The sequence below is a fragment of the Quercus suber genome, unplaced genomic scaffold (assembly GCF_002906115.3).
Source record: "Quercus suber isolate HL8 unplaced genomic scaffold, Cork oak 2.0 scaffold_503, whole genome shotgun sequence".
NCBI classification, from domain to species: Eukaryota; Viridiplantae; Streptophyta; class Magnoliopsida; order Fagales; family Fagaceae; genus Quercus; species Quercus suber.
The window spans coordinates 400,676-414,166 of NW_027069952.1; positions in this window are offsets into that span (position 1 = coordinate 400,676).

Sequence of the window (13,491 nt, forward strand, 5' to 3'; positions counted from 1 at the left end):
ACCTGAGCCTATCGTTTGTTACACGTGTAGACTTCTTGTAGCACTTGGTACAAAACTCACCCTTTTTCAATCACATTTTGATTAAAAAAAAAAATTATAACTATTGATGTATCCAATTATAAGTAATAGAAAATAAATGGATACATATAAAAATCAATCATAATTTTACAAATAATGGTTAAAAGTCAATAAAATAACGTTTAGTACTTGGTCGTTGATTGAAATCACTTGAGCCTATCGTTTGTTACACGTGTAGACTTCAAGTAGCACTTGGTACAAAAAGTCAAAAAAATAATAATAATAATAATAAATTGTGGTGATGTAAATTGCTCTAGTCCCTATGTCAAGAATGTGGAATGCTGTGATTCATCAAAAGAATGTGGAATGCTGTTAGCGTGACTTCTTGAGCAAGAAAATGAGATATTGTAATATAGAGAAAATGACATGCGCGAAAATGGTTAGTATTATCTTCACCATGACTAATAAATAGTACTATCTTCCTCTAATAATAATAATAATTAATAAATGTCTTACACCATTATGTTGTTGACATGTAACTGCTGGGATAGCCGGATAGTAATTTAGGAAGCAAAGAAACATACTTATATTGCACTCTATCTATCTATATTTGTAGTCAGTCTTCTACGGAACTAATTAAAATATATAAAGGCTAATCTGAAGTTTATGGCTGGTTCAAAATGTCAAAGCGCGTATTATATGGCATCGCGGAAGTAATATTCCAGCCATGAGTACACACCCAACTAATTTTATTCTAGGATACTTAAAGCATCTACAGCAGTGGAGCTAAAAATTTAGCTTTTTAGCTCCACTAAAAGTTACTTTATCTATTTTACCTACATACATGCTACAGCAGTGGATCTATTTTAACTTTCAACACAATAAAATAATATAAACATCACAATAAAATAATATAATCACTACAATAAAATAATATATTCCACTATCAAAAAAACATCCATAGCCATAACCACCTCTACCATCAGCCACACCCACACCCACAACCACACCCACAACCACCACCAACACCACCACCACCACCGGCAGTAGTCCATAGCAGGCAAAAAAAAAAAAAAAAAAAAAAAAAAACAGCCCACAGCAGAAAAAAAAAAAAAAAAAAAAAAAGTAAGGACGAGGTCTGCGATGTGGATCGGAGGGCGGGGTGGATTGAAAGGCGGGGTCTACGACGTGGATTGACGGCGAGGTCTGCAGTGTAAGTCGGCGGCGGGGTTTGCGGTGTAGGCCGGCGGCGGATTTGCGGTGTGAGCCGGTGGCGTGGGGGTGGGCCGGCAACCGTGAGAGGAAGTTGAGAGAGAGCTGAGAGAGTTGAGAGAGAGAGAGGTGAGAGTTGAGAGATGATTAGAGTTGAGAGAGAGGTAATATTTTAATGGGGCAGGGAATAAAAAATTATTATTATTTTTAGCTCTCATGAATAGTGCACATCTATTTATAGATGTGCACTGTAGCAATGGAGCTAAAAAAAATAGATTTAGCTCCACTGCTGCAGCTTGGTTTTAGTGTTTGAGGAGCTAAAATATTGCTATATAGCAATATAGCACCACTGTTGTGAGTGCTCTTAGAATGTGTTTGGTACAGTTGTTTAAACCACAATTATTTTTTTAGTGTTTAAACATCACAACACGTATTTCTACAACATTTTTTTTAACTCATACGTATTTTTACAATATTTAAACAATATTACTAGAAATCTCTTACTAAATAGCTCTTATTATTTCCCAAATTCCAAAAAAACATGAAAATCAGCTCTGGAGTCTTGATATCAATCCTGTGGGATACTTTTATTCTTTTCCAAATTCAAAAATAACATGAAAATAAGCAATTTAAGTCTTGACATCAATCGCAAAAGGTCATTTATATCAACTTGTGCAAATATTTCTTTCTATTTCAATATAAGAACTTATTTTTTCTATTTTACTTTACTACTTTTTAAAAACATCCACGTCATATTATTTATTTTAAACTCTATTTTATTAAAATATCAAAAAAAAAAAATTTAATTGTTTCTCTCTTTACACACTACCATGATTTTGATACCTAAATTATTCAAAGAACCATAAAAAAAAAGAGGTTTAAGATTTTTGAGGTCAAGTAAAGTTCAACAGAGATTAAATAACTGTGATGACGTCATAATTAATTAATAATTAACTAAAATATAAATGATATATGTGTGTGTGTTGTCAATGATATTTTTATTTTTTTACAACTTATATAAGAAAGTTTACAAAAATAATAAAGCATAAAAAATATTAAAAGAAAATTAATTTTTAAGTATAAGAATATGAATATATTTGAAAGAATTTTAATTATAATTCTTTTAATACATTCCCCCTTTTGAGATGGTTGATATAAGAAAAGATTGTCAATATTAAGTAAGGGAGATGGGTTCAAGTTACACCTGGTGTAATTCTTGTAAAGTTACACATTTTTTATACCATAGATTTTTAAAAGATCTAACGCTTAAAAAAGACACTATTAAATGTTATTGCTTTCCACTTTTGTCTCTCTCCTTATTTATTGTTTTTCACTTAATTAAATGAGTCATTAAATTCTCTCCACGCAACCCACTTGATTTGGCCATGGTTTTTTTTTTTGATAAAGATAACAAAGGCACGAGGACAAATCCTTCCAAAAATGATAATACAATAATTCTACACAACTTTAACTTTAAATTTAAATCCTCACAATGCCGAATCACAAAGATGAGAAAAGACTTTATTAAAATTTAAGAGTAGAAACTAATTTTTAATTCTATATCCTATCACCATAGCTAGGCAACTTCTAAAACATATATTGGTAGAACAATTGCACTCACTCGCTGGTCCCACATACACAAGAATCTCTAGTAAACAAACATAATAATAATAAACCACACAACCACAACTGCAACCACCTAGAAGAATGTGCTCTCTTAGTTTCAGTCAGCTCTGGACTTGACCAGCTTGGGAAGAAAGGATGATGCCAACAATGAGACCATAGAGAGCCAGTGATTCGGCAAAAATAAGAATAAGAATCATCCCAACAAAAAGCTTTGGCTGTTGTGCATTGGCTCTGAAGTAGATTAGTATGGTTTCTAGGTTGTTGAAAATGGCGTGTGCCTTTAATCAAGTGAAAAATAATAAAACATTAAATAAAGAGAGAAAAAATTACTGGTATTAATTAGGAATGAGGTAGAAAGTAATAGCATTTAATAATAGTTTTTTAACCGTTAAATCTTTTAGAAATTTACGGTGTAAAAAAGGTGTAACTTTACAAGAATTACACAAATTGTAATTTGAACCTATCTCTAAGTATAATATAAATAAATAGTAATGAAAGTTTCTTTACATTATTCATATGGGATTCTTTTAAGTTTACTTCATATATATTATATTCTCTACAAGGAGCATCAACAAGTAGGACTATGCACCAACCGACCCTCACTGCAGCGGCCGAACTAGGCTTTGGGCCAACAGAAGAAGCCAACGTCGGTAAGTAAAGCATGATGGACCTTCCGACGCCAGTGCGGTAAGACCATTGGATCAAGTTTTCAAAACCGACAGAGTCACCTACTGACAAATCCTAATATGTGTGTATGAGTGGACTGAAACGACGCCATTTCATTAAGTTGTTAAAAAAAAAAAAAAAGGTAATAAAACGCTGACGTTATGGTATAGGTTTTATGTAGTATAAATGCTATCTTTTCTCTCTCAACAGCCTCAAAACTCTCTCCCCCCCCCCCTCCTCACAGTGCCTCTCGCCTCTCAAGTCTCACCCTTAGCATAATAGCACCGAAGCTGCTAGCTCACTACGACACAGTCGGAGAGTCGGTAACTAGTAAGTCAATCTCACTCTCGGTCTCTAGTATACTTTCATAGCTTTATTTCATATTTCTTTAAGTGGCATTGAGTGCTGACATTTTTTTTTCCTTTCACAACATTTCGATTTAAGGGAGACTTAGAGAGTTCTCACTCTTCAATCCTTCACTAAAAGCAGAGGTAATCACTATTTACTAATGACCATTGTATATAGATTTTATTTTGATTTTTGATTTTTGAAGGATTTTGAATTTGAGCTACTACCTAAATGCTTAACTACTTATTGGACATTGGATTTTCTTTGACAGCTTGCTAAATAAATAAAAAGTTTGTATTTACTTGAAATCTTGAAATAGGTTGATGTATTGATATTAGGCTTGAAATCCCAATTTAAAATTTAAAATATATATATATAGTTTTTTTAATATTTCAAACCGATTGTCAATGCCTAGCATCGATCGGAACGGAGCAAAAAAAACCGCTGTTGTCGTTGTGGGCCCTCGTTCGACCACTCTTCGTGGCGACAGTTCCCGCGCACGTGGGGCCTCATTGGAGGGCCCCTCTCGAAATGTGTATATACGGTGTTGTTCGCGCAAAACTTCAAGTGCTCTCTCTCTCTCTTTCTCGGTGGAGGAAGGTAGGTCTACCTTTGGCGTTATGGCAGGAATCTGGGCCAAATTTTAGGTGTTTACCAAAGGTAAGTGGAGTCACCACCAATCATTGAGTTTTTTCTAAGGTGTGATTGGTTAACTGTTTCTAGTTGACTTTATTACCAATCCTAGGTTAAGAAAAAATGACATTTTTCCTAATCTAATGTGGATGACAAAAAATCTTAATTCTTAGGTCTGGAAGTTTGGTTACGTGTGGGGAAGGTGTTAGGCACCCCACAATGCCTGTCCAAGGACAATACTTTGTTTTGATAAAACCTTAATTTTTGGAAATTGGCAGGAAAAAACATGATTCGGCATTGGCTTTCGGGGCTTTTCATACATAGGGCTTTGAGGTTTGGCTTTTAAAAGGGTGTGGTCCCAATCTATGCTTTCCTATGGCATTTGAACAAAATGCCATATTTCCACGGAGAAAATCCGGCGACATGTCACCTTGCTTTCGCAGCGAAAATTAGGCATTACTCGCCTTAGGTGACACAGACTGTGACGATCACACCGAAAGGAGGGAGCGTGTATATATATACATACATCATGCACAATGCAAGCATAGAGCAGGAAAGTAAATGCCTACATCCTTAGAGCATGGCCTAAAATATAAGTGCAGGAAAGTATACAAGGGTTGCCATACTCTAGAGATGAGAATGAATGGCACAGCATGATATACCTAATACAACCCATCTAAGAGAGAAAGGGAGGAGGAAGAGAGGGGTTTAAAGGAGTACATAACCAAATAGGAAAACTAAACCCTTAAACATACTGCCTATCGTCGCTTGGCTTATATCGACATGCTCGTGTTCGCACCCTTTTTGCTTGCGCTTGGGAGACCGTGCCCTCGCTCCAAGTGTCCTCGCTCCATGTGCGTATAGGCAAAGGCAAAGACAAGAAATCAGCAGACATGGAAGGAAAATGTGCAAAGAGCATTTGAAAGGGGCATGAAGTAGATAAACATAATAGACATGGCAAGCAAAGAAGTAATAAAGCAAGCAAACAAGCAAGATAGCAAGCGAACAAGTAAAAGGGGGAACTAACAAGAAAGCAAACAAAAGATGGTGTCTGTGAAGGACAAATGTAGGTTTGGATCGGATGTCCATAACTTCATTGTGTTGAAGCATGGATGACACACTAACAAGCAAGACTTATGAATGGACATATAAGCAAGCATGTAAAAATGCAGAGAAAGCCAATGGGTGGCACAAACAAGCATGGCAAACGTATCATCGCATGGAGTGAAAAAGAGAAAAAGTACGCACAGAGCGACCCGACATCTGTAGATGCATCCCAAGTGGTTACATCCACACAAGGCCTCATGGGTGCTGGATGTACCCACACAAGGTCAAGCCCGTGGAGGGCACAAACATGACAAAGCCAAAAACTAGAGAGGCTAACACAAGAATAAAGCATAGAAGCAAACAAGCATAGACATGCAAAATGGGGGGATCCAAACGCTTTGATATGTGCCAAGGTATATGGATGATGACAAAGACCACAGGGTCTAGATCGGGTCCTAACCAATAGGCCAAAACACAATAAAGAAAGACAAAGCAACAAAAGGGCTATAATAGCACATGGCATGACAAACATAGCCTAGGTCTAGGCACACAAACATGGCATGGAGCGCACAAGCATATGGGATATGGCATAAAGCATGTAAAGAACATAGATCCAAACGCACAAGCATATGAGAACATAGATCTAGACATATAGGCATAGAAACATACATGTAAACATGTAGAAACTTAGCACATAAACATGGAAGAACATGAATCTAGGCATATAAGCATGTGAAGACAAGGATCTAACCATATAGCACGAAAATAAACACATAAGACACATAGATCCAAGCAAGGCATAGACAACAACATCATACAAGCATGTGAGCACGTAACCCTAACGTCATCCTAGAGCTAAAAGAGGCATAAAATATAGGAAAACACGGCATAGAGCCTAAAGCATTTAGATCTAGACATATAAGCATGTAAAGATGTAGATCTAACCATGAAACATGGCAAAAAACATAAAAAGTATGGAGATTTAAGCTAGAGACACAAAGAAAGCAAAGAAACATGCTAAAGAAAGCAATAAATCATGTTATTAAGGCATAAAAGCAAAATAAAAACTAGAAAAAGATTTAGAAGGTTAGGGGTGTGGATGATAGCTAGAAAAGCTACATCCACACCCCTAAACCTCAAATCCAAAGTGTAGAACCAAGGAAAGGAAGATTGGGTATAAGAACAATACCTTATGTTTTTGGTGAAATAGATGAATCAAGAAGTTTTGATGTGTGTTTTAGGTGATTTTTGGTGTTTGGAAGAGAGAAAAAACGTGTAGAGAGGCTAGGCAGAAGGCGAATTTCAACAAAAAAAAGGTGTCCTCCTTGTCTATGGGGTGCCTGGGGCTATTTATAGCCCTGGACACGTTTTTAGAGGTAGTGACACTTGTAGGGTCGTCGAAGGCCTTGGAGGCAACCCTTGTAGGGCCGCCGGCCTCGAAAGGCCCCATCATGAATAGATCCTGACATTCCTGGAAAGATCTTGACTTTCTGTTTTTGAAAAGGTATGGATCTTGAAAATCCAACAATCGGATCGAAAGTTATGGCTCTCGGAAGTTTGTGGTGCATCGATTAGCTCGTCATCCCAGTTTTTGTGATATCTTAGCCGTTCTAACTCCGATTTTGACCCATTAATAATTGTTGGAATGAGAGTTTGATAATATTCACAATGATATTGGTTTCAACCCGTTCCGACAGTCAGATCAAAATTAAGGTTTTTAGGCCCACCCCGGATTAACTTCAGGTCAAACTTGGTCAAAGTGGCTAAAAATCTTCGAGAAGCTCGGGTTTGAAGTAAAACTATGAAAAATTTCATTTTACAAAAGTTTGGACCTCGTTTGACCTTCAGTCAAACCTAGGACTAGGGGCGTTTCAGCCATTTTAGCAGAAAAGGCACTTCGGGTGCTCCGGTGCCCGAACGGGTTGTGCTATGTCGTGCTAGATGTTCTCATGGCCTCGTAGAGAGAAAATGATATTTTTGGATTTTTCGAGGTCCGGCATGCAAATCAAAGATGGACAAAATATGGTATCAACACCGACCAAACCGATGACCACAAAAAATAGCACTACTATAGGTTAGAAAACCGACCCTAGACGGTGTGCATTGGTACCAATTATGAGAAAACCGATCCCTATCAGTTTGGTGATAAATTTGTGAAAACGTCGCATTGACTGAACCGTGCACACCCCTACTAGGCATGCTCCTCCTACGTTTTCGGTAAGTTCTCTTTACTTAGTTTGAAGTGACCAGCCAAAAGAATACTCTCTGTATTTTCTTGTTTCATGTTGAATCTACTGCAAACCTTTTTAACATGCTTCACATGTGAAAACTTCATAATACAAGTTATTTTTTCCATCGTAACCTCTTCCCAAGAATTTGCTTTGTAGCACCAAGGTCTTCATTGCAAACTATTTTGACAACTGTTCCGTTAATTTATTTATCTCTTGCTTGTTAGGACATGAAATTAGCATATAACCCACATACAAAAGAAAAATAATATAGCTATTATAAGTTTTGTGATTTGTACCCCCTTTGTGACACATCAGTATGTCGGTTCCTTCTCGCGAAGACGGGGTGCACGATACTTATTCTATTTGAAAGCAGCTTTAGACTTGAAGCCAACTTGAGCCTGGTAGAACGCAAAGCTTGTTAAAAAAGAGATGGAAGAGTCACCACATGGTTATAGATCTAGGAACCAAAACATGACTCTATGAAGATCTACCTACCAGACAAGGTTCGGAGTTACAGTATAGAATGGAAAGAGGTTAAGCACCCTAAGCCTACATAGCCGTAGTTGTCCTTCATATATCATTGCTCAACTGGATGGAAAGTAAACTTATCCTAAAGGCTCAAAAGGTGTGCACTTGTATCTAAGACCTAAGTGTAAGTCTAAATGTCATGTGAGATAAGCAAGGGAAAGCAAATACAACATATGATCATGGAAGCATAGACATGCAAAGGATTAAGCAACTCATAGCATCAAGCATTGACATATAGTCCTACGATGGACCACCCACTAATTAAGACTTTTTTAGTGCATGATTGTTAGCATTGTATAATGTGTGATACGTACAACTATACAACAAAAACACAACTTTTTATGTCACAAAACATTTTTAATTGAAACAATTAGTTAGATTGATTAAATTTTATTTTAATGAAATAATTTATCAGTTTGTGACAAATAAACCTTATATATATATATATATATAGGAGACACACAAAAAAAAAAAAAAAATCAAGATATGATTTGCCTTTTCTTTTTTATTCCTTGGAGTTCACTTAAGCCATGTAGGTGCCACGTGGCCTTGACATTAGTTGCCCTCGTGTCCATACGCCAAGGATTTCATCCGTCTAGGACCACCTGTCATGCATTCTTTCCGTCCAGAACCTTGATCTGTCGCCTTATATTATTTACTGTCGTCAGGCTCATGTATCTGTCATATTTTATTTTTATCCCCTTCATGCATAATATCAATAAGTAATATAATTATGGATGTATATAATATACACCCGGAGATACTCCTCTTCTTTCCTTTAAACCCTCTCCCTTGATACAGCCCTCATTTTATTGCTTTGCTACTAGCCAGAAGTCTTCCTTAGATTATGTAAGCAATATTTACAACTTACAATGCAACAAACTGCTGTTGATCTCAACTGATTTGGTTTAAAGCAAGGAGTCATTATATTTTGTAAGTTTTTATTATTTCCTATTTTGACATTACTATTACGATTTTATCAATTTTTCTTAAAGGCTGATCCATGGACATAGTGAGGATTGTGAATGGCATACTAGTTTGTTTGTTTGTTTGTTTTTTTTTTTTTTTTGGAAAAAAAAGCCCTGTAACTTTATGGAAATCTAAATAGCCAAATTGGCTAAGGTTACAACATTAAAATGTGAAAGATCACTTTCCATCTACATCGACAAATCGCTAATATGTCTAATATATCTAGCAAAATTGTGACCTAAAAAAACACTGTAACTTTATTGAAAACTAAATAGCCAAATCGGCGAAAGTTACAACATTAAGATGTAAAAGATCACTCTTTATCCACATCGACAAATCGCTGATATGTCCAGTATATCTAACAAAATTGTGAGTTATAGAATTTTCATCTTTTAACATGAGAAACACTAAAAACAACAAAGGATTCTGTTAAAAGTTTTGCCTCTTCAATCAAATGACCATAAGAAGCAAAAGACGGTACATCATTTTTGATGGAATTCATAATTATCTTTGAATCTCCTCAAGAACAATCGATGAAAACCCCAGTTCTTGAGCAAAACCAACTGCCTGGCCGCTGCCATAGCCTCAACTTCTTCAACTGATGTGAGGAGATTACATTTCTCTGTCATAGAAGTCATAGCCTGTCCCAAATTGTTTCGGATCACCACTCCAACACCGGCCTTTCTGTCATCATTGAGCACAGCTCCATCAAAGTTAACTTTGTAAATTGGCTGAGGAGGAGGAACCTAACGGACATTGTTTTAACGTCTGGAAGAAACTGAAGCCACAGTTGATAAATATAAATGGATTTCGGATTAATCAACGTGTTAAAAGCCACAGAAGCATGAAAATTCAGATTTTGAGTTTAGAAAAAAGACTGCTTGGCACTTTCTTGAAGATATCTGAACAGTTTCTTAATTAAATAATTTAAATAAATAAAATAAAATAAAATAAAATAAACCTAAAGAAGATGATGGTAACATCTCAAATTCTCAACTATTTCCTTATTTTGGACTTTTCCCGGACATTCCATTTTCTTGCCTACAAGGGGAAAGAATAAGACAAATTGGGTAGTTTCCTTGATATGATCTCCAGTGAAAAGTTCAATATACATATACACACTCATTTATTAAACAAGTTGTATAAATCAACTTCCTCTACGTTTAAAAATCGATAATTACAACTATTTTCTGGACTCAAAAAGCATATGTTTAGAGATTACCTCAAATTTCAATTGTGACCTAGTAAGATAATTGAGTTTTTTAGTTGAAAAATGAAAATTAATTTGATTATTTTTTGAATTTTTTTATGTTAAAAAAAAAATTATAAAGTGAAAATAGAGTCTATTCCTTGTTCACGAAAGAATAAAAATTGAATTTTATAAATAAAGAGCACTACAAAGGACTTAATGGATTTGGTTGATGGTCCTCCCTTGTGGGTAGAGGAGAAAATTCATAAAATGGATAAAATCAAGAGAGAGATAGAGAGAGGGGGGGAAAAATTCACTTGTGATGTATTGCAAGGGGAGAGAGAAACCAAGATTTGAGTTTTCTTTACAAAGATTTTGTAAATTTCACAAATTAAGGAGAATTTATGAAATTTGGATTAATATTATGAAGAAAGAAAAGAAGGGAGAATGCGCCTAGAACAAAAAGAAAAAGAAAAGAAGATTGCCAAGGGGAGCTGGGGGACAAAAACTACTAATTAGAGAGGAGAGTGTAATCAGCACTTGCCACCAATGAGAGAAAAATAATATGTGTGAAAGCAAAGAAATTAAGAAGATTTTTTTTTTTTTTTGTGAGACATGAAGATAAATTTGGGATTCTTTTTATAGGGAGGAGTCTTTTTTAGTGATACAAATTACAATCTCTATTATTTTATTTGGTATGGATCTCCAGTTAGGAATAAACCTTTTTTTATTTTGCTGACAAGTTAGGAATAAACTTGAGAATAAATTGTAATTGATATTATAATAGTATACAAGTAGATTTATTTAAATTTGTCCCATTCCAGGAAGATTTTTCATGTAAATATTTGTATTATTATATGTGATTAATATATTAGCTTGGTTTTTTTTTTTTTTTTTTTGTGAGAGTAATTTTGGTTACATAAAAGTAGAGTAGAATCCAACGGTATATTCCTTCGGCATGACCTTAGGATTTATCAAGGACGCGGTATCATGGGACAATGAGGTATCATGGGACAATGACCTTTGGATTTATCAAGGACGCGGTATTGGGCAAGAATCTAACAAGACAACTCTGAGGACTTTCTTCTTTCTTTCTTTCCTTATTATTATTATTTTTTTCTTTTCTTTTTTTCTTAAAAAAAATTATCATGCTTTCTACATACAGTCAAGAATGGGCTCCATCTTTGGAATGACTTATTATATTAATTTCTCGTAAAAACTTGAGAGTTGAGCTTGAGATCCTATCGTCAAAAAAAAGTATATGCTTACTGTATGCTTTTCTAGAAGCTCTACCCTTGATAGTTGATTCATGATTGGTACAGTTGAGGCGTCACTTTAGAAAAGATATACGAACCAGGATAATGAAGGCATCAAATGAGTCATCTCATGGCCCTTTAGTTGTGGATTGCTCAGTTTAAACGATGGAATGGACTAGTGCAAAACTGTTGCTCTAGTTAGAAAAAGTCGCATGTTCTGCTCTTGTGGGGCGGAATAAGAGTTAGGGTTCAAGTTTTTAAAACGTAGCTTCATATACCTATATATTATAATTATGATAGAGTAGGATTTCTATCTTGTATAAAAAAAATTAGAAGAGATGGAAAATCAAAATTTTTGTTGTCTTAAATAGGAAAAGTTATTCAATATTACGGGGATTTAGTACTCCTCCACTCAGATGAATCTCCCCATATTTTAAGTTATTAACTAAAATGACCAATGATTCAAGTAAGATAAAGCTGTATAATATCGAACAATTACCCCTTAGGTAGACCTGACAAGAAGTCTGATCAGGTGTTCTACTTCTATCTAGATCAATGATGGTTTTGCAAGAGTTCAGGCCAACATGCAGATTCTCTCTCTCTCATTGATTAATTAATAATATGAAAATTAATAATACATCTTAAATCCCAATTAATAGGTAGGTTATTATATGATTAATATAAGTCTCAACCACTCACGTCCAATAAGAAGAATATCTTAAATTTTTACAAAATTATAGTTGTGAAAAGGCAAATCATATTTTGCCAAAGGTCTTGTAGTTGAATTAGCACCTCCCTATATACAAAGTGCTTAGGGGTCTAGGGTTTATGCTTAGGGGTCTAGGGGAGAAAGATTCAAGTTACAGGGTTAGCAGCATGTTGTAATTATTTCTCAANAAAAAAAAAAAAAAAATTGTAGTGTAAAGCATGTGATATTTGAGTGTCATTGTGTCAGCTCAATGCCAGCAAGCAGATCTTGCCACCTAAGTGGGTAGTCAGCAAGAAAAGTTCATGATGTAATTACATGTCGAATTTGATCATACAATTTGCATAATATTCTATTTCACTATATGCATGATCAACCTTCTTACTTCTTCAGTTCTTCTATCTCAAATAATAATAATAATAATAATAATAATAATAATAATAAAACCCTTCTTACTTCTTAGTAATACATGCTGTGTTTCCAAAACAACTCTTTTGTTATGCAGTGGCATTGACATGGCAAGATTATATGTATGCTAGCTTTCTATTGGATTTTGCACGAGTGTTTTTTATTTATATAAATATGATAAAACTTAAATCTATAACATTTGTTTTATGATATTCGACAATAAAGAATTTTATTTATTTTTAATATGTCACTAGCGAAAGAGGAGAGTAAAGGTTTCAACTACAAATATGAGATTTTACAAAAAAAAAAATATCATTATTGCCGAACTATTACTAAATTAATTATAATCCAGTGGAAGCAACTATTCTTATTATATGTTTACAAATGATTTTTTGAGAATAAAAAGAAAAAGTTTGTTTGTGGCAATGCAAATTATACCCCCACAAATCATCCAGCTGTACTGCAATTTACAAAGTTCAAACTAGTGCAATTTTTATTATTATTATGACTTAATGCAACTCTAATCTATATATGGCAATTTTGTTTTTTGAGACGGGTCTATATATGGTAATATAGCTATACTAACATAAGTCATATGGTACAAGCTCAAACGCACTCTTTCTTCTTCTTTTTTGTTATAAACTCGAACGCACC